We start from the raw sequence: 22,628 nt of genomic DNA on the forward strand, positions 1-22,628 counted from the left end.
CTACTTTAAAAATAATTTGTGGCCTAGAATGGTGTTTGTTTGTTTGCTTTCCAGGGAGGATATGATAGTCAGGGCCATGGCAGCAAGAGAATCCACTTGAAAGGATTTAAGGGACTATTTACAGAAAGTTGTAGGGTAGGAAACCAAAAAGCAATGTGGAGTCACTCAGTATGAGGTTGAAGGGACAAGGGGAGGTAGCAGTGGAGGACCACCTGGGGAGCTTTACTTGTAGATGGATGCAATCACTTCCAGAACTGCAGCACCAAAGCAGGCATGGGATGGGGGAAGCAATTCCCTGATTTCTCTGTCCTTCCATCCTCTGATCTGCTGACCATGCTTCTCTTTGTCCAAAACCAACCAGAAGCCAGAGGAAAAGGGAGCTGAGTTATGCAGACAATTAGGGATCAATGACACTGAAGCACAGAGTAAGGACGAGAAGGGCGGAAAATAGATCTGGAGAACAAATATGCAATAACAAGTATAATATATGTATTTTTGATTCTTTTAGGTTCCTTGCTAGGGCCAAGGCTTTAGTTTTTCTGGAACACATAGGTAACCTATTGGAATATAGTCCAATCTCTCACTGTCAGAGTGTAGAGCCTCCAGGTCTGAACCCAGAGCAGCGGTGACTCACCCAAGTCTCCTGTCTTGGTGGGTACTATGCCACCCTCTGCCCAGTGAGTCCACTAAAAGCAAAGCTCCACTTTCCAGTTGCTTTCAGTCAATCGGTAAATCTCCAGGGCAGAAGCAGGGCTCAGCTCTAGTGTTCTCTGAGCTCCACCTGGTAATGACCCACTCCCTTTGATTAGGATATTTTGATTGATTTGACTATGAATTTTGGAGGGAGGTGGGGAGGATCTAACTATTTTGTCTTCAGTAGGAGGGTTGGACAGGGGTTGGCAAACTATGGGCCATGGGACAAATCCAACCCAATGCTTGCTTTTGTAAGTAAAGTTTTATTAGAAAAAACCCACACCTACTTATGAACATATTGTCTATGGTGGTATTCATGCTGCAGTGGCAGAGTTGAGTAGTTATGACAGAGACAGCAGGGCCCACAAAGCCTTGATATTTACTATCTAACCCTTTACAGAAAAAGTTTGCTGAATCCTGTTGTACATACTCATCGTTTTCGGAAACCAACCATCCTTCCCACGAGGATATTTAAAACATATGTAATTCACGAGTGTGAAGCATCTTTATATATGTCATCTAATTAAATTTTAGTGGCAAACTTGACTGGATTGAGTTTCTTTTCCTTATTATTACAGATCTATCTAATGATGGTGCATTAATGAGATATTCAGTGCTCAAACTGAGGTCAATTGGAAGGGAAATAAGTAGAAAGAAGTGGTCTAGTTTTCTGGAAAAAGCTAATCAAACTGCCACTGATAGAGATAAATGGAAAACTCTAATTTTAAAGTGATTAAAAATCTGATTAAGAGATTTAATTAAATGTGCACACAAATAAATATGGGCTTCTAATCATTTCAATCATATTTTGATAATATCTAGCACCTCCTATGTGGCTGATAATTTTCTAGAACTTTTATGTACATTGTCCCAATGAAATTCTAATCTCTGTTGAGTTAATTATGATTCTTCTCACTTTACAGATGGGTAGACTGAGTTCCAGAAAGTTTAAGAAATTTGATTGCGATCATAAGCTTGCAGGTAATAGTCTTGAGATTTGGATCCACTTTGGAGCAAAAGAGCAGCCTTTAGACAACAGGGCTGTGCAGACCCAATAGGTTTTGTTCATGGTAAACACAATAACAATTCCGTCTCTGACTTTTTGTTTCAGTTGTACACTAGAAAAATATTAAATGGCAAAGGCAGCAATGTTTCCTTCTAAGAAACAGTAGGAGAAATCTGATTGATTTGGGCTGAGGGATACCGACAATTCAACAGTAGCCAGCTGAAATTGCCTTTCCAACTGAAGTGTTTAAGCTTGGCCTAGAGCGCTGCAGTCAGCTTGCACCTGCTGCATGAATCCTTTGCAGGGCTTCAGAAGCCGTGGGAGTCTTTGAGGTGTCTTATGACTCTGTTATGTATTTATTATGTTCATGAATATCAAAGAAGTAGAGAACGAGTTTGGAGACTTCAAATAAACTACAGAAGGCTCTGGGAACTTCTAATTGCATTTTTTTAAAGTTATATTTTATGTGTACTCTTTCTATAACAACTTTTTTCCCTGTAAATTCCTAAGAGACTATTTCTTAGCCTGAACTGAACAATTGGAAGTTTTTTGTCTCTTAAAATCCAATAGATTTTTAGGTTTTGTGTCTTTTTAATGTCCTCAATTGCTTTCCAAGCAAGATACTTGTATTTAGGACTTTGTTTTGCCTTGACTCCAGCAAAGATTCGCCTTGAGACGGAGGCCAAGAAGGGACAAATTAACCTGCAGAAGGACAATTTCACCTTGACTGGTGAGTAGTAGAGAACGGGGTGTTGCAGAAGCCTCACAGCCTTAACTCTAGCAGCTGTGAATACTGCAATAGATTTAAAAGCTTTTTGTTTTGAAAATAATTAAGTAAAAGGAACAAATGCATAATTAAATTCTAAATAATGTTATACTAGTAAGCATGTTTATATATTGCAGTTACTCTGAGGTGAAAAATGAGCCAAGTCGGTTACTGAAGCACTAGAATACTTCCAATACTAGACCATTTCTTCCTTTCCTTCCCTATTTTCTGCTCTACCCTCCCAGTTTTTTACTGCACAATATATTAGTCATGAAAAGAGAGAAACATAGTGGGAGGAGAGTGTAGAAAGGCAGAAAGGTTAGAACGTTTTAACAAGGGAAACTGAAACCATGGGACGTCACTGGAGAATCAGTTCACTTGGAGATTCAAAAACGTGATCTCAACATAGTGTAGCATGAGAGATTACTGAAAGTTAATCTCCATATTTTTCATAATGTGTCTTGTAACAAACAAACAATAAAGGTACTGTCTCTGGAAGGACTGACTACTGCATAAAGTCTTGTCTAGTAAGCTTGAAAACATTGAAATATATTTCTGTGAGTTACCTTTACATGTCTTCTGTAAGACAAAAATAAAATAAGGAGACGGTCCAGAATATTTTTGACGTGACAAATAAGTGGCCTTAATTGTTCTTAAGGGTAGAGAAAAGGATTGGAACAAAGAGTATCAGTACATTCAGCTTTAAGTTTTCCTGCAATAATTTGTTCAGTTTCAAACCCTCTTGTAGTTAATAACTACCCTCCACACACACGCCCCTACCCAAGGGTTACTACCATTCTGATAATTCCACCATCATAGACTAGTTTTACCTACTTTGGAAACTTATACACATGGAATCATATAGCACGTACTCTTCGATGTCTTCCTTCTTTCACTCATGAGATTCATCCATGTCATTGCATTTAGTTTTAGTACATTCATTCTCATTGATGTACAGTATTCATTGTGTGACTATACTACATATTATTTCTTAATTTTACTATTGAAGGGTGTTTGGTGTCCAGGGCCACCCCTAGGGTATGCAGAGTCCTGGGCAAACATTTTTTGCAAGGTCCTTGTCTATATAAATGATTAAAAATGAATTATAAAAATTTATGGGCCCATATGAATATAGTGGTTTATCAATAAACACTTAGAATAATAAATAGAGAAGAGGTACTTGCATATTTGTTTATTGTCCAATCAGTAGACATAAAGATTCTTCATAAAGTCCAGGTATCTTTTTGTTCAGGTCCAGGAACCATCTCTTCATGTTCTTTATTGTCAAGTGTCCTATTACTAGCAAATTTCCGTGTTCTCACCATGAGGAAAAGATAGCAACACTGTTATTATCCACAATGCCATGGCTCTTCAGAACCTGTTGGTATTGAAAAAATATAGAGCTTCTTGCCTTTGTATTTTTCTAATACCTTTTATTAAATGCTGGTTACCTCCTTACCCATGATATCACAGCATCCATTCTGCTACCTGTGAACATTAGCTTTCAGTGACTCTCTCAAATATTGTTACTTTACTTCACTGATTATGACCACAGATGCAAGTCTTATCCATAGTATACAGGAAAATGTCAACAATAATTCATTTTCTAGTCATGTTAAATTTACCATTTGGAATTTTATAGAATAAGCATAGATGAATACATCTTCTAACTATGTCTTCTCTTGAACTCTTTTGACCATAATCACTATAATCCTAGAATGTTATATCTTTCAATGTTGGTTATTACCCCTGCCTTCTACATCCTCTTACCATTGGGGATGATAGTCTAGGGGTCCATCAGCAGAGCAAACCGTGTGGTCTTGCTCACACAAGGAGTGTCCTTGACTTGTTCAACACAGCTTAAGACCAATCCAGGGAAGCATTATGTTGCCCCATCTGTTGAAGGCCAGAAAAGACAGATCAAGAGGACTCATTGACATTACAGAGCATCAGTCTGGGTAGCCTGTGGAGGAGATAGGCATGGCCAGCCCTGGAGGACTGGCTGATACATGATGTGCAGTCTCCGGAAAGGGTAGAGGATTGCACTGGGTGCCCATGTCAGGATGTGTGCTGCCAGCCCCCATTCTCAGGTGCAATCGACCAGAGGTGGCACTGAGGTAAGAGCTGATGCATGGGCCTACACAGATGGCTCAATTTCAAGGGTTGACAGTAGACTGTTGGTAGCCCAGAGCCCTGTGTCTATCCTGTGTCACCCACAATCAGTGTATTAGCACCATTCTGGTCAATCTCATATGATACTTTAAAAAAAAAAAAAAATTTGCTAGCCAAGGAGTTCTGGACCTCCTTGGGGCATCTGGTTGACACTATGAGTGGGGTAGAGGGTTGGAAAGCATCAAGACAAGGGGAAACAGAAACCAGGACCCATGTGAGTCCTAGTCTGGGCTCAGACACCCCACATGGATGGCAATTCCAGCTCTGGCTGATCCTACCCACTGGAAAGAGATAGAAAATTTCAAGGAAGGCATGGGGCTTCTTGAGGCATTGCTTGCGAGAGTCTGAGGACAGTACTGATGAGTTGTTTCTAGTTTTAGCTGTTACAAATAAAGCTACTGTAAACATTTTTGGTGCACATGTCAACTGATTCCTGCTGGCCCTATACTTGGGGTGGAATTACTTAATTATAATTGAACGTAACATGCATGTTTTCTTTAGTAGATGCTGACAGTTTTCCAAAGACTTTGTATTGAGTCACACTCTCAGTAGGATGATAATACCAGTTCTCCACAGCCTTGTCAACATTTGATGAGGCCATTATCATTATTAAAAATAAAAAATTAGCTATTCCGGTGGATTTAGTGGTACTTCATAATGGCTTTACTTTAGATTTTCCTGATGAGTAATGATGTAGTGCCTTTTATTGTGATATTGGCCATGCTGACATCCTGTTGAAACACCTGTTCATCTTTTTTCTTACTTATTTGTAGAAGTTCTCAATATATACCTTTAATACTAGTCTTTATTGGTATTTGTATTTCGTGTATCTTTATCTGATGTAAGGCTTACATTTTCATTCTCTTGATGGTGTCTTTCAGTGACAGAAAGTTTTAATTTTAATTAAATCCAGTTTATCAACATTTTCCTTTGTTGTTAGTACTTTTTCCTTCTTGAGAAATCTTTGTTTAACCCAAGGATCTGAATATACTCTCTTTTGTTTTCTTCTAGATACTTTATTATTCTCATTATTCCAGTTGTTCTAGCATCAGTTATTGAAAGGAACATGCTTTCCCCCACAGCATTGCACTGGCATATTTGTGGAAAAGCAAGTGACAATGTAAGTGTGAGTATGATTCTGGAATCTCTTTTCTGTTACAATGGATCATTTTTCTTAACCTTGTGCCAGTATCACAATGTTTAAATTACTAAAGTTACACAAGAAATCTTAATATCTGGGTGTATATTCCTTCTAAAGTTATTCTTTTTCTTAAATATTTTTTCACTACCCTTTGCCTTTCTGACATCATTCATACCTTCATGCATTATCAGGTTTTCCTTCTAGGATAATTTTCCTTCTGTCTGAAAGACTTACTTTAGTTTTTTATTTCGGTGTATGTATCCTGGAAATAAATAATCTCAGATTTATTTGTCATTTATGAATGATATGTTTGCTAAGAATTAAATTCTAGATTGGTAGTGTTTTTTTTAAAAAATAGTTTCAAGTCACTTTCAAGAAATTTTTTTTGTTTTTTTTCTCTCATTGTTTCTAATGAAAAGATAGCTGTGGGTCTTATTATTAGTCCTTTGAAGATAATTTTAAGTAGGTTTAGATTAACAGAAGAATTGCAAAGTAATACACAGAGTTTCCATATTTTCTGTATCCAGTTTCCCCTATTATTAACATCTTATATTAATAAGATATATTGACTACAATTCCTGATCCAATATTGACACATTATTTACTAAAGTCCATACTTTATTTAGATTTCCTTATTAAACCCATCTATTAAATTCTTAATCTCGGTTGTTGTTATTTCAGTTCTAGAACTTCTATTTGATTTCTTTTATTGATTCTTATTCTCTGGTGAAATTTTCCAACTTTACCAACATTTTCTTGACATTTTTATTATAGTTATTTTAAAGCCTCTGACTAATATCTCCAATATCTATTTTACCAGTGGCACCGTTTTATGTTTTGATTGTGTGCTAGACATTGTGTATGAGTGTTTAGATGATGTTATCTTTCTCCAGAAAGGATTCAATTTTCTTCTTACAGGCAAATAAAGGAAGAAACAATCATCTTACTAGAGCCAAGTCTTGGTTTCAGCCTTTCTTAGAGCAGTTTGTTCTTTTTTTCTATGGGGTAGCCTTTTAGGGACTCATTTGAAATTCTGGGTTGTTTACTTAGGAACCTTTGCCTTGGCAGGCCCTGATCCCTAACCTTGTCTGTCTAGCACCACAAAACTTCGGATGTCTTTGCTCAGCGTTTTAGCCTTCCAGCCTTACTTTCCACTTGTCTTCTCCATGTCTTGCATGTGCAGCTTAGGTGTCAGTTAATGCCTTGTGGAGAAATTGTATGTAGAATTTCTAACTCAATTCTGTGCAGTTCCTTCTTTTCTGTGATCTTGGCCCTGCAATCTGGGCATCTCCAAACACTAACTTCGGCCTCCCCAACCTGATGGAACTGCCTCCACCTCCAGGAACTTCTTTCTGCCTCTCTTCCCTGAGATACAGATTGGTAAATGCCCCAGGGGAAAAGCAAAGGGAAATTCGAGTCTCACCTCGGTAAGCTTACTTTCTGTGATATTGATCTTTCAAGTCCTGTCTTCTTTGGATGATTTATGATGCCTTCAAATATTTATTTATTTATTTATTCAAAGTCAATCAGCTTTTACTGTTGACCTCAGAGGGAGGGTTAATCTGACGCATGACACCCCATCATGCCAGAGATGGAAGGAAGTCGTGGTTATTCTTAAAATAATCCTTTGACCCTGCCTCACCTGGAGACTTCCATTGGTCCTAGTTGGTATCTAGTCCCAACTTTTCCCCATCTTTTTGTCCCCTCTGTCCTTATCCCTTTTCTATTTCTTATTCTCTCATTTTCTTTTCTTCCTCTTTGACAGTAACAGCTTCCTCTGCTTATCTTATGCAGAGTACTGTCATTCTTTTTTTTGAAGCCTCGAACTCTGTCCTCACCCTAACTGACAGGATCCAATTTTCACACCAAGCCTTTAATTTTCCAAATGAAGACAGTTTCCACTTTAAGAGGAATTCTAATCTGTTTGTTGCAAAAGTTTCTTCCAGCTCCTACTCAATTTCTACAAATGTATGTATCAGTTTTTATATAAATGATGCCTAATTCCAAAGAGATATTGAAGTGGTTTGACAGACAGAAGTCAAAGTCCTTAAATTTAAAGTGTATTTTTTGTATTTATCTTGCTCTCAATTTGAAGAGTAATGTTTCATGTACTCTACGATGTTTTAAGATCTTAGAGAATTTTTAAAACTTCAAACCTACCTTGAAGCTTCTTAAAATTGAAGAAGGAGGGAGATAGATACATATCTTTTTAAAGTATTTTATGTATATTTTATATATTATATATATTTTTATATTTTATATAAATGTATTTTTTCATTTCTATAATTGACTTCTACATCAAGCATTGATACTGTGAATATTGACCTTTTAAGCTTAAGATCCCCTTCCATTTTATTTTCTTAGGCTAATGCTCTGGATTAACTTAGATAACTTATCACTTAAGCAGATTCTCAATGTATAATGCTGTTCACATCTTCAACAAATATTTACTGAATGCTAACTCAGTGCCAGACACTGTGGTAAGTGCTAGGCATACAAAGGTGAGCAGAACACACATGGTCCCTGTCCCATGGAGCCTACAGTTCTGTGGGAAAGAACAAATATTAATGAAATGACATAAAAATGCAAACTACAAACTGTGAGAATTGTTGAAAAGTAAATATGCAGGTTCTGTGAGAGCATGTAATAGAGGGATCAGACATTGGCTGGGAGTTGCTAAACAAAATCTCGTTATGTCTAAATTTTCTAAGATTTCATGAAATTTCTGTCATTACCCTGAATAATCAGCAAGGTGAATGATTTTCAGTGACAACTGCAGTGAAAGCATTTTTTCCAAATGTAGCACAAAATTTCTAATCATCACATTAATAAAATTCCAGTGTGTAGGATATATATCCCTCAAGCCTACTATATTGTGTGGATAGGATTTCCTTTCTTTTAAATATTACTCTATTTAATGGCATAGGTAGGTGGTGTAAGGATAGAGAAAAAGAAAGTTCTTTGTTACATAGTACTAAGTAAATTTAGATATTCAATGCATTATTTTAAAATTTCATTTATGCTCCAAGTTGTTGCTGATAGATGGAAAGAAGGATGTGCTAATATTTTTCAGGGCAAATCACAGTTACTCCTGGTCCTTGAGCATAAACTTCAACATATATGCAAAAATGATGAAAGTTGAATACTTTAGAAGAGAATACCTGCTAAACACTATTGTTGCTTGAAATGCCACTAATTTTGTTTTTGCAGCTTTGCCAAGGGAACACTATGAACAAAGAAATGAAGGCATGAATGTGTATAGTATTCTTGGGGAATGGCAAGCACAAGTGAACACAGAGAGGTAGAATGGAGTGGAAAAAATAGATCGTACCACGATTATGGGTTAAAGGATGCCTTGCTAAGAAATGGTAGGTATTGGGGGAGCAACTGAAATGTGTGTGTGTGTGTGTGTGTGTGTGTGTGTGTGTGTGTGTGTGTGTATCAGGGAAAATACCTGTTATTTGGTAAGATTGCTTTGGAAAACCTGAGACCGTGGAATGAAAAGAGAACAGCTGTGGACCGTGAGACCGGTGGGAGCAGATCATAAGTCTGATAAGGGATGATACTCAAGATTTCCAGAAATATCACCTCTGATTAAAGATAATCTCTTTGTTTTTTCACTTTTGGAAAAAGCGCAACAACTGAGGAATTTTAATGACCCTGATTGGATTGAGAGGTACTGATTAAAAACACCTCACCTTTTGGACAAATGATCCGTATTTGATAATTCGGGATTCTTGAGGCGATTTTCATATTACTTTCAGCATTATATGTTCTGACATTTTGCTTTTTGACTCCTACAAACCATGCTGCCCCACAATTTAAGAATATATTAATATAAACATGTAAGGAAATCCTCACACTTTTATCATTTACTACTAAGCCCTGGACAACTCGGACATAAGTCAATTTAGAAGCCTCTCTAATTAAAATGGAAACCCATTATGTCAGTTTGTCTGAAGGAGCTAGAGTAACGCACTTTTGAATGTTTGTCTGAATACAGCTTTTAGGCTATTGGCAGAAATCTGAGACGGAGGCCAAGCTTAGCAGCATGGGCCCAAAGACCAAAGTCAGGCGTGAATATTGACTGACAGGCGGTTAAGCAAAACAGCCTCTCTGCTCTTCGGCTTTTCGCTGTCCTGAACGTTCGCTTCTTATTAATCTTTTAGGATGTAGTCTTCCTTTGCTGAATCCATTACTAAACAGCGAACAGACATTGTGTTAGCATTGTTTGTTCTTGCTCAGGTTGATGGAGAAAAAATGTTATAGAGAAAAGAATTTGTATTACTTTTCTTATTATGTGCATTTACTAATAGAACAAGATTTCTAAAAGGATACCCTATATTTTTGGTTGTTTTTAGGTGAGAAAAATGTATATCTTAACACTAGATTGTAAAGAATGATCTCACAAATTCTCTAAAATCTGCTCCCTGCTCCCCGGGAGTTTTAAGAGAATTATAAAAGCAACTATGCTGATGGGTTTTTGTCATGTAAAAAATGCACTGGAATTTGTATTCCGTAGGCCAGCTAAAGATTGCTATCTAGGATGATTTTGCCATATTTATCTGCAGTCTTAATTATTGCCTTATAATAATTAAATATATTATATTGTTTTATTAATATTAAGTATCTACGAATCTACAATTCCCTTCCATTTAACAACTTTGCAATTTAGAGATAAAGTGACTGAGGCCCAGAGAGCTTAAGCAACTTGCCTAATATCAACTAACTATAAATAAAGACATTGAGATTCAAATGTGTATGTCTCCAAAGATCCTATTTTTTCTAGTACACACTGCTGCTTCTTCATAGAGATAAATGTCATACCAAATTATTTTTCTTTTTCTACTAAGAGGAGGTGGATGAGGTGTGGAGGAGTTGTGTCTTGACAACATGAAGCAATAATAAGACCTCATTGTAATAAAAAAATGACACCTAGCTTCCGGTGGCCTGCTCATTAGTGTCTCAAAATAAACAATTTAGTTCTGGCGATGGTAAATTCTTGGCAACTAACAAAAAGAAGCAAAATACAAACACTCTTAAGTAGGCTTCTACTGTTACTTCTATGTGAGAGATTTATACTTTTGTCCTTTTGTTTTCCCAAAGTGTTAGTTGCAGGAAAACCAAATCTCCACTTTAGTTTGACCTGAAGGGGTTGTGTGAAGTCTTGTAACTTACTGCCTGATGGATGATGTCATGGTGAGTGGCAGGTACAAGGATGGAGTCAGTGATCCCAAACTTTCCCAAGCTTGATTTGTATTTTAAGAATGTATGTCTAGCCAGAGGAAAGATACATTCAATGGCAAGGAAGCAAATTTTGGCATTTTAAAAGTCCGCATTGTTAAATTGTGCAATTGGAACTATATCAGGTTTTAACAAACTATAGCCCCTCGGACCATATCTCTAACATCTGAGTCCTGTTTCTGTATGGCCCCCAAGTAAGAGTGTTTTTTACATTTTTAAAAGATTGTAAACAAGGCAAACAAAAACCCCCAAAAGCAAAGAAGAATATGTGAGAGACCTTATGTGGCCCCCAAAGCTAAAATATTTACTGTCTGCCCATGTACAGAAAAAGTTTGCCTATCCCTGAACTAAACAGTGGAGGTTAAGCTATCTGCATACCATTTCTATTCCATGCAGCTTGCTTTCGAGAAACAATAGATTTGGGCTTGAAGCCTATTTACAGCTTGTGTGAACTTGAATAGAATACACAATATTTTTGAGGCCCCCTTACTCATTCTTGAAATAGGTATAATATTATCTGTGTCATAGTGTCATAGTGTCATAGTGTAGCTGGAGGATTCTATACGTAAAGAAAGTTTTCAGTGTCAAGAGCAGATTGCAAAGTAGCATGTACAGTATAATCTCATCTCTGTAAAAATATGTTTTACGATCATATTCACATGAAAAATGCTTGGAACTTAGCCACTGAATTGTTAACAGTGGCAAATCCTGGAGAGTGAGACTAAAATAAAGACGTTTACTCTTTATTTTATACAGATTTGTATTAAAATTTTTATCAGGCACTACTTTGTTAATTATAGACTAAAAAGAATTTAAGCGTTTTTGGCATAAGATAGGGATCAGCTAAGTGTTGATCCTTTCTCACATCATTAAGAAGGTGAAAGATCCTCCCGATGGCTGATTCTAATTTGTGGATTGGAATAGCATTGTGGAAAAGCCTTAACTATAAACCTGGGATAGCAGAGCTCAGATTTTTTTGGAGAATAAACACGTAGTCTTTTAAAATGTAGTTTATAGTTTAACTATTTATAACGTCTTGACTTCTGAAAGGAAAATCAGACTCAATACTTCATTTCACGTTTTAGCTCCCGTGTTGCAGGGTGGGGCATCCTCACGATAGGATGCCATTTTCTCCATGTCTTACATGAGGGAAAATTCTGCCATTTATGTGTTTTTCTGGACTCTCTTTGTCCCTGAGGTCAAAGTCATGGATAGCTCAGCCTAACCTCAGTGGACTCAACACTTCTGTAACTAATAAGAAATAAAAGAAATAATTAGCCATCTTATCCTTCTATCACAGGCCCAGAGGGGCTCCTCTAGGCCTGTAAAAATTCAGGACTCCCTTAGACTGGTAGGCAGTGCTGTTGGCTGTGGTAAGCCTTCATCCAGGTGTATGATGTAACTTGAAAGAGCCCAATTTCATTGAACTTGAGGAATATGTCCAATAGCATTGTTTCTAAATTCTATAACTTCTTACTAATACCTCCTTGACTGCTGAAGTTCCAAGACTTTCAGAATCCCCTCATTAAATATCTCAAAATAACCCAAACATTCTCCAGGCCCCACAAGCTATAGGATCCTAGGTAAGGTCACTTGAACAGCTTCTCACCAAGACTGATGGCTACCCTCATCCTCTGTAATTGCAACGCTCTTTTGTTCTTTGCACAATACGGAGGCCCTGCATATCATTTCCCACAGCTCCCACTCTTCCAGGACCCGTTGCCCACCTCAGATTCTTCTCACACCTGAGATTCTAAGTGACACTCACACTCTATCTTCTTGAGGTGTGGATCATCCATTTTTACCGCCACCCTTGCCTGGCACTCTCTCCACTGTTCCTAGGATCACCATTACTCATCTATCCTTTTAAGCTGTTTGGAAAAGCCTTTCTCCTTCTTGGAGATGCTTCTTTTACAGGATGTAATGCAATTGATTTAATTTTGGTACTCAGCTCTCTTGAATAGGATTGTCTCAACAGAGTGACTCTCTTCTATTAAAGGTACGTAAGCAGTCTGGACGGGGAAAGGGAGATAGATTGGTTTAAGTTCAAGTACAATTTGCGTTGCTTCCGGCCAAAACCCTGCTAAGACCTGGTGAATCTCATCCCTCACCACTCAATGACCGTCCCTCAGAGTGCTGTGTTGTCTCGCTGAATCTGACCAAGCACCATTGCTCTCTTTCCTCAGCCAGGCCTTCAGTCTTGTCTACATTTCGTCCACAGTTGTGAACAGGGCTTGGGACTTTCCCGTAGGAACTTCCTTTCTCAGGAAAGCTTTGGGAGATACCTAGTTGACTGAGTTTCTCTCTGTATTCTGTGATTCTTTTTTTAAAAAATCTTTAGGGGCTGCCAGGTGGCGCCCCTAAAGTGGTTAAGTTCGCCCAAAGCTCCATTTGGGCAGCCTGGGGTTTGCAGTTTCCGTTCCTGGGCGCAGAACAACACACCACTCATCAAGCCACTCTGCGGTGGCGTCCCATATGCAAAATGGAGGAAGATGGGCACAGATGTTACCTCGGAGCTAATCTTCCTCAGCAAAAAGAGGAGGATTGGCAATGGATGTTAGCTCAGAAGCTAGTCTTCCTCACACATACACACACAAAAATCTTTCAAAGCTTTTTTATTTTAGGGTAGTTTTAGGTTTACTAAAAGTTGCAAAAGATAGCACAGAGTTCTCATATACTCCTTGCCCAGTTTCTCTATTGTTACCATCTCACATTACTTTAGTATATTTGTCAGAACTACGGAACCAATGTTGGTGTATGGCTATTAACTAAACGCAATACTTTATTTAGATTGCACTAGTTCTGTGATTCTTAAGGGAGTATTTTTGCCAAGAGTGCAACGGATGTGTGGGAGAGTGTTGCCTGTTATATTTTAGACTCAGCTCTGCTCCTTTCAAGACAACTTGTGACAATTAGTTGCTTGGTTGACAATTAATTACATTATTTTCTAGATGTGTCCTAATTAAATGATTTGAAAGGGGTGTCATTAGGGACAAATATTGTTTTTTCACGTAGCAGCTCTTTGCATTTCTGGAACTCCAAAGTAAGAGGACAGATTGGGGTAACTTGAGTCTTTCTTCTTTTACTGTACCTTTGCTGGGAAGGAGTAGGCTAAGGCAGCTGCTCTTGTGACTCTCCCTGCCCTGGGCCTCTACAGGAATGATGCTGGGAGAGCCGTAAGGGCTTAAGTGAGGCTTACAAATAGGAGAGAAATAAAAATCATTTTGGATAAAGAAGAATGAAGTGAAACAACAAGGATCAACTTAAAAACATATAAAGCTATTAAAGTGCCCAAGAAATTTGAGTTGATGGTTATAGAAAGTCTTGATACATACCGTATCTTCTTAAAATATAAATTCCATCTCTGTAAATGTTCTGAAGATGCCATGCGTGCTCATGCATGCATGTGTGTGTGTGTGTTTGAGCTGCCATGCGTGCTCATGCATGCATGTGTGTGTGTGTGTTTGAGCTGGCAGGACGACGTTCATTAAACAAATAAGTGTTGAGCAGCTGCCTGTGGATCAGAGGCTGCATTAATTACTGGGGCTACTGAATAAAGAAGACTGTTCTTACCCTCAAGAAGCTTATGGCCTGGGTGGTGGTGGTCTTACACATGTGCAACCTAGCAGTTTTTCTTCTTAGCTGTTTCTCTTCCTCCAATTTATATTCTAATTCATCTCGCATGGCAGGAGATGTCCAGCTATGGGCAATATGCCCATTGTCATAAGTTTGTCATTAGCTGCTAAGAGAGAAATATAAACACAAATTAAGTATCACCTTCATTAACAAATATGAGGTTCTTGCTCTCTGCAGCACATTTGCCAGCCATTAGGCAAATAAAAACAATATAAGATACGCCCTACCCCTTTTTTAGCTTATTACCCAGGCTATTGTCCTAAAAAGAAAAATAATGATGCAAGGTAGCCTCAGTTAGTTCCAAAGAATGTTGCAGACCTAAATTCTCCAAGAGATTAGAAAAGGAGAGAATCACTCTTAGCTGGAACTGGCAGGTGAGGCTTCATGGAAGAAAGCTTCAGATTATGCCCAGGAATAATATGTACAGGGTTTTCAAGGGTTGAACTAGACCAGCCAAATTTACTAAATGCCTTCCCCCTTCCCTTTCTTGGGTATTGCTCATTTTCTCTTATTTCTTGCCTTCCGTGTGCCAAGATGACTGCATTATGGTGAACCATTATTCATTTCTTATTAGCTGAATTAGGAGAAATGGTTAAGATGGATTAAGATAGGCAGCAGCAGGCCAGGCCACCTTGAGAGTAATTAAATGTAACACAGCAAGTATGGAAATTATCCTGGTTGCTTCACTTCTCTGGGTTCCAATTCAGACCTTGAAATCCCCATATACCAGTGATTAACTCGCTGCTTATCTGGATGTTGTGCCACAATATGGACTTTTGGCCTGGAGTCCTAGTTCATGGTCAAAATTAACACTCATTCTATACTTTTCCTCATTGTCCTCAAATGTCGTCTTACCCCTAGGTTATAATTGGAGATTTTCTGTCATAATATTCCAAGTTTAGTTTTCTAATAGGCTTTGTTACACACATTTTTATTTTTAAAATATAAATGACACATGATTTATTATGCTATAGTCATATGTGTGTGTGTGTGTGTGTGTGTGTGTGTGTGTATGTATATATAAATTTTCCACCCCACAAAGAGGTGAATTCTTTAAAGGATATGAAAATAAAAATTTCATAGGGTGTAGGGCAGAGAAAACGCTCATCACAGGCTCACCTGACAAGTCTCTTTCAAGAGCCTGTCCACAGATTGAAGATTCACTCTTTGCTCAATTTGCATCCTTGGCCCAATAAATGTTTTATGACCTCCCTCTATGAGCACTCACAGCCAGAAGGAGGTAATGCAAAATTGATCTGTATATTAAAACTGCTGAGCCAAGCGGGCTTGCTCCTGGAATTACACTGATTATGTGTATGTGTGATTCAACAGGCCCTATTGAAACACTGTGGTATTTGAAAAGACACCCATCAGCTGCATTTTTTATACACATAGTTTCTTCTTTTCCTCCCCTTCTTAACGCTATGGATCAACTCCTGTATTCACACTTTTAGCTCTCCTTTGGGCTCATGAATAGCAATAAATGTTTTCAGAAAAGAAGATGCTTCATCATTATGCTCAGCAGTGTATTATTTCTAGAATACAAGGAAGGACATGGACCTTGGAATCAAACACAGAGGGGCTGGAATCCCAGCTTCATCATTTATTTGCTATGTGGATTTGGGCAAATTATTATGGCCTCTGGGCCTCATATTGCAATTTTAAAGAGGAGATAGTAACATCCACCTGCTCAAATTGTTGCAAATATAACTGATATAGCCAGGTTTTGACTGTCTGTAAATATAAAATGAGGCTCATTTCCTGCAATATTCATATTATGATGGTGTAAGTTAACAGTGGCATGATGGATTCCCTTAAAATAAGCCCTAATTGTTTCTGGAAATGACACCAGGTTCTCTCTTACATGGGCTAAGAACAGATTTATTCAGGTTCTTTATTCTGTCCTTTTTCGCCAAGATATTCATTTATATAACATATAACAACTATTTTTATTGAGTACCTATTTTGTGCCAGGAACTTTTCTAGCACATGAGTTATGTGGTGAATAGGACACACAAGGTTCTTGTTTTCATGAAACTTATAGATGATGGCAGGTAGGGGGTGAGGGATTCAGACAAAATAGATAAATAATTATAGATAAGGACAAGTACTCCGAAGGAAATGAAGCAGAGAGGTCGTGTAGAAATTGACTGGTAAGCTAATATAAGGGAGCAACATTAGAAATGGTCAGGACGATCTTCTCTGAGGAGTAGACACGTGAGCTGAGACCGAGATGGTGAGATGGAGCACAGAGGAAGGGAAGATCAGAAGAATATTCCAGATTGAAGAAGCAACAAATGCAAAGTTCTGAGCAATAATCACTGAGTTAGAGCAGCTGAGAGAAGGGGAGTATGATTTTGGTCATCAATTCCGACATGTGGGTTTCTTCCCCACACCACCAAGCAATTCTTAAACACCAGCTGGGTGTCCTACAATTCAACTCAGTTCTGACACTACTTACCCTGAGATAGCATCAGATTCCACAGGTTCAGTGTTCAGGCCCACAAGACTACACCCTACTTCAAATACCAATCACAAGTCCAGTTTGTTACCTGTGCTTCCAACTGACTAGCTCCCATGACTCCCTCTTTGAGTTTGATTAATTTGCCAGAGCAGCTCACAAACTCAGCAAACCAGTTTACTCACTAGATTACCAGTTTAATACAAAGAATATCGATACAGATCAACAGTCAGAGGAAGAGATACATAGGACAAGGTATGGGGAAAGGGCACAGAGCTTCCAAGCCCTCTCCAAGCATGCTACTCTCCCCGAATCTCCAAGTGTTCACCAACCTGGAAGCTCTCTGAAGCCTGTGCTTTTGGGTTTTTGTGGAGGCTTCATTACATAGGCATGATTGATTAAATCATTGGCCATTGACAATTGATTCAACCCCCAGCCCCTCTCTCCTCCCTGGAGGTCAGAGAGGTAGGACTAAAAGTTCCAACCTTCTAATCAAATGGTTGATTTCTCTGGTGACCAGGCCCCATCCTTAGGTGACCTAGGGGCTTTCCAAAAGTCACCTCATTAACATAAAAAAAGACACCTGCATCACTCTCAGCACTTAGGAAATTCCAAGGGTTTTAGGAGTTTTGTGCCAGAAAAGAGGTCAAAGACCAAATATGTATTTCTTATTATAAATCACAATATCACAGGGAGTATAGCAGAAACAGTGAGAAGGCCATAAAGTGGCACAAGGTGAGTCTGAGAGTTGTGCAGGGGCCCAATCATGTGCGGCCTTGCGGGGCATCCAAAGACAATTAGAATGTTTAGAAGCTACTGACATATTTTAAGCAGGTAAGCCGCATGATCTAATTAACTTTTTAAAAAGAAATTCTGGCTGCCGGGTCAGTAAGAATATGAGTACAATGGTTGAAATAGGGAAAATATTTTGGCTACTATTATAATCCAGGTAAGAAAAGATGGTGGCTGCTTTGTTAAGGAGGTAGAAGTGGAGAGAGAGAGAGAAGCCATGGGTTTGAGATCTACTTTGACATAGAATGATATGATGTTGGCAGATTAGGTAAAGGGGCAAAGAGGATTCAGAAGTGATGGCTAGGTTTAGGTATTTAGGAGTACTTACTGACATGGGGAAGCAATAAAATAATTGTTTTTTGGTGATGGCTGGGTAATACGGTACAGAGCATGAATTCTGTTTTTTAATAAATTATGCTTAAGCTTACTATTGGAGATGTCAAGCAGTTAGATGTACATTCTACAATTCAGGGTTGAGAGAAGAGGTGGGAGATTTAAATTTGAGAGTTATGAAAGTATATATGACATTTTAAGCAATGGATCTGAATGAGTTATTGGGAATATGAATGGAAGCTAAAAGAAGAATTTATAGGATCAATCCCTAGGATACTCTAATATTTAGAGGTGGGCTAGAGAAGAGGAGAAAGTCAAGAAGAGTGAGAGAGAGAATCAGTGATATTGGGGAAAAAAAATGAGATAATGCATTATGTTCTGGAATTCAAGGAAAAAAGTGTTTCAAAAAGTCAAGAGTGTTTGACTATGTAACATACTGCTGAGAAGAAAGGCCAGAAGAGACAGAGAAGGGATTATAAAATTTGGCAACATGGAGATCATTGAGAAGATCTTGACAAGAGCTATTTCACTGGAGAATAGAGACTGAAAACCCAGTTGAAGTGGGTTGAAGATAGGATAGGACTTGAAGAAGTGGATATGGACAACTATTTCTAGACCTTTGGATGTTGAGGGAAGTAAAGATAGGAGAACCTCTTTGGAAGGACATGAAAAGCCCAGGAAACTTTTTTGTTTTTGTTTTTTCCCAAATGGCAGATACTAGAGCTTGTATATGTGCCAATGTTAATTAACCTTGGAGTAGAATAAATTCATGGTTCTGGAGAGAGAGGGAATCATTGCCAGAGTGAAATCTTTGAGAGAGCCAGAGATGATGTCTATAGAACACTGGTGCTTTGCCTGACATTTGATAGATGCAGACTGGTCTTCCATTGTAGGAGAAGAGAAAGCAGAGGGGGTAGATTCATTTTGGGGGGAAATTGAAGACAATTCCATGTGATTACATCCATTATCTCAATGAAGTACAAGGTAAGGTTATTATTTAAGAATGAGCAGGGAGGAAGAGGGGTTTTGGAGGGTTTAAGGAGAGAAAAGATGTGAAATAGTTACTTAGGGGAGAGTGAATGTCAGTTTAGAAGGAAATGGACTAGTCTTGCCAAGCAGGCTTGAGTGCCCTCTGAGAAGGAAATGAATTTAAAGTGAGACCTGTTAGTAAAGTGAGGTGCCTCTGCTTCTATTGCTGCAAGACTTCCTGAAAATGCTGCTCACCACACCAACTCTGCTGGTGACTGCTGCTGCCCCTGCTCTGAGAGGCACTATGCGAGGGACTACTTCCTTTGCTGCTCCATTCCAAGCATAAAATGAGCACCCACAGAACAGGATCTGGCTGCAACTTTTTTTTTTTTTTTTTTTGTGAGGAAGATCAGCCCTGAGCTAACATCTATTGCCAATCCTCCTCTTTTTGCTGAGGAAGATTGGCCCCGGGCTAACATCCATGCTCATCTTCCTCTACTTTTTGTATGTGGGATGCCTGCCACACCATGGCTTGATAAGCAGTGTGCAGGTCTGCGCCTGGGTACCGAACCCACAAACCCCAGGAGCATGCAAACATAACCACTACACCATTGGGCCGGCCCCTGGCTGCAACTTTTAACAAAGTTTTATTGAAGTTTTGGATGTGGTGGAAGGAAACAATGATGGTATGAATTTAAAAATATTCTTTGATATAGCTACTCTTGGAGTCCCTAGGAGCATTTTCTCGAAGGCCTGATGAATGTTTTGATGCCTATAAGTCAAATGGCTGCCATGTAGGTAGCAAGGGCTGGTTTACCTCCTCCAGAGAGAATGCCTTTCAGAGTGACTGCTCTATGTCCAAAAACCAACTACTCCAAGGCCCAGGGAGGTGAAAATACTTCATTATCATCCCAGCCTAAGATCTGTCTTCCAACTCCCCATTTTCTGTCCCCAGAATTGTCCTGCTCCCGGGTTGATGGACAGTAAAATACCAACTCACTTTTGAAGAAAGTCTACCTTACCCAAAATGAATGTAGTCTTGCTCAGTGGCGTGAATGAGATAATAATATATTTTGGATAATTCTCTCTAAAAGACATCATGTATAGAACATCAATAGTCTAGTCCGATCACATACTTTCAGAGTCACTAACAGTAGCTTGAGGAGAAAACCATGTTTACGCAGAAGCTTTCTATAGTTCTCTCCAATTCAGCTCCTCACATCCTACCTCAGCTGCTCAAGAATACGCACAATTCCAATGAGCCACACTATTTTCTTAATCCATACACAGTCCAAGAACACACTCTGCAGAAACAGTTTTTATGCAGGGCAATTTACATTGCCAAATAGAACTCATGGCAGTGAATATTTTACATTTTTCCCTAAAGAAAATACGTATGTCCCAGCTTTACATTTGCAGACTTATGGCTCATTCAAGAGCCCCCTGCTCTGCACCCCTGCAACAAAGGAGAATTTGGTTCCCTTCTGCAAAGGAGAATTGACATCTTTTCCTACAATGATGGATAACAACTGTAACTTTTAAATAGCAGTTTTCATATGTCTCAAAAAAAGTTTAGGGTTGAGTTGCAGTCTAAGGACCTTGCTAAATGAATTTTAAAGATCACATATGTAATGTGTCTAGAACATACCTGCAATATAATAGGGGCCCCAACTTATAGATTTTAAATTATATCCCAAGGAGATATAGACTTTTGTTATAAGTTAATCATATAGTGATATGATACCTAGATCATAGGTAGATACCTAGGGAACATGTAGATTCTTCTACCTATAATAATAATTATTATTTTCAAAATACAAAAATAAATTATTATAATGTATATTACTATTAGTACAAGTACCTAAATTTGCCTTATATACTGCATTTCTGCTACTCTATTGGCTCTTCTTCAAAAGCGTATTACCCCAATTTATTAAAAGTTGCCATTTGGTATAAGATGGATTCATTTTGAAACTTTCCAAATGGATTTATTTATCAAATTATCTTAATTCGGCTTCTAGCATACATTCAATATAATTGATTGTAACAGTAAATTTTTATTACACCACTTTATTAAAAATATATTGTTTGCCACAATGAGAATCCAATTTAGTTAAATGTTTACATTGGTGGGCTAGGGAAAGAGAGAGTGAGAGAGACAGAGAGAAAGAGATTTTCAATAAAAGGCAGCAAGGAAATAAAACACTAGGGTATGGTCATGTGGGTTAACAACTATAATCATAGAATAAAAAAGGAAGATGTCTTAATGATTGGAAGCAAGAGGTCATTGCAAATGATGCACCAAAACTCATGGCAGCTGCATAAAGAACATTGACTGTGAAACAGAAAATGTTGGCTTATTGTAAGTAATGTCAGTCTTTTTGATATTCACTTATTCATTCATTCATTTAATCATTTATCCACCAACCTTTTCATCACACTTAGATGAAAACATTGAGGGAAAAAGTTGATGTCTAAATTCTGAAAATGGTGGTGAAATAAACTTATCTGGTTATATGTCTTTTCCTTTAGACTCATCTGCATACTTGAATGATAACCACAATTAATTCTACCACCTTAAAAAAGATTACATCTGCAAAACTATAAAACTCCTAGAAGATAATATATAAGAAAACCTAGATGACCTTGATTACGGTGATGCCTTTTTAGGTATAACACCAAAGACATGATCCATGAAAGAAATAATCGATAAGCTGTATTTCACTAAAATTAAAAATTTATACTCTGCAAAAGATAACACCAAGAGAATTGGAAGACAAGCCATAGGTTGGGAGAAAATATTTGCAAAAGACACATCTGATAAAGGACTGTTATCCAAAATATACAAAGAACTCATAAAACTCAACAATAAGAAAACAAACAACCCAAGTGAAAAATGGGCCAAAGACATTAACAGACACCTCGCCAAAAAAGATATACAGACGGCAAATAAGCATATGAGAATATGTTTAACATCATATGTCATCAGGAAATGAAAATTAAAACAACAATGAGATACTACTACACATCTATTAAAATGGCCAAAATCTAGAACGCTGACAGTACCAAATGCTGGTGAGGATGTGAAGCAACAGGAATTCTCATTCATTGTTGGTGGGAATGCAAAATAGTACAGCCACTTTGGAAGACAGTTTGGTGGTTTCTTACAAAGCTAAACATACTCTTACCATGTGATCCAGCAATCATGCTCCTTGGTATTTACCTAAAGGAGTTGAAAACTTATGTTCACACAAAAACCTGCGAACAGGTGTTTATGGAAATTTATTCATAATTTCAAAATCTTAGAAGCGACCAAGACATTCTTCAGTAGGCCAAGGGATAAATAAACTGAGGTATGTCTAAACAATGGAATAGTATTCAACACTAAAAGGAAATGAGCTATCAAGTCATGAAA

General features: G+C 38.0%; 1 long non-coding RNA gene across 1 annotated transcript; it reads left to right on the plus strand.

Moving 5' to 3' along the window:
• The first annotated feature begins 2,344 nt into the window (after nucleotides 1-2,344).
• LOC131419826 (uncharacterized) lies at nucleotides 2,345-22,344 on the plus strand. The gene is made up of 4 exons (XR_009223346.1): nucleotides 2,345-2,429; nucleotides 5,649-5,757; nucleotides 8,989-9,146; nucleotides 21,746-22,344. It is a non-coding gene; the product is annotated as an uncharacterized LOC131419826 (long non-coding RNA).
• The last annotated feature ends 284 nt before the right edge of the window (nucleotides 22,345-22,628 follow it).

Source organism: Diceros bicornis, chromosome 22, assembly GCF_020826845.1.
Source record: "Diceros bicornis minor isolate mBicDic1 chromosome 22, mDicBic1.mat.cur, whole genome shotgun sequence".
In the NCBI taxonomy this organism is placed as follows: Eukaryota; Metazoa; Chordata; class Mammalia; order Perissodactyla; family Rhinocerotidae; genus Diceros; species Diceros bicornis.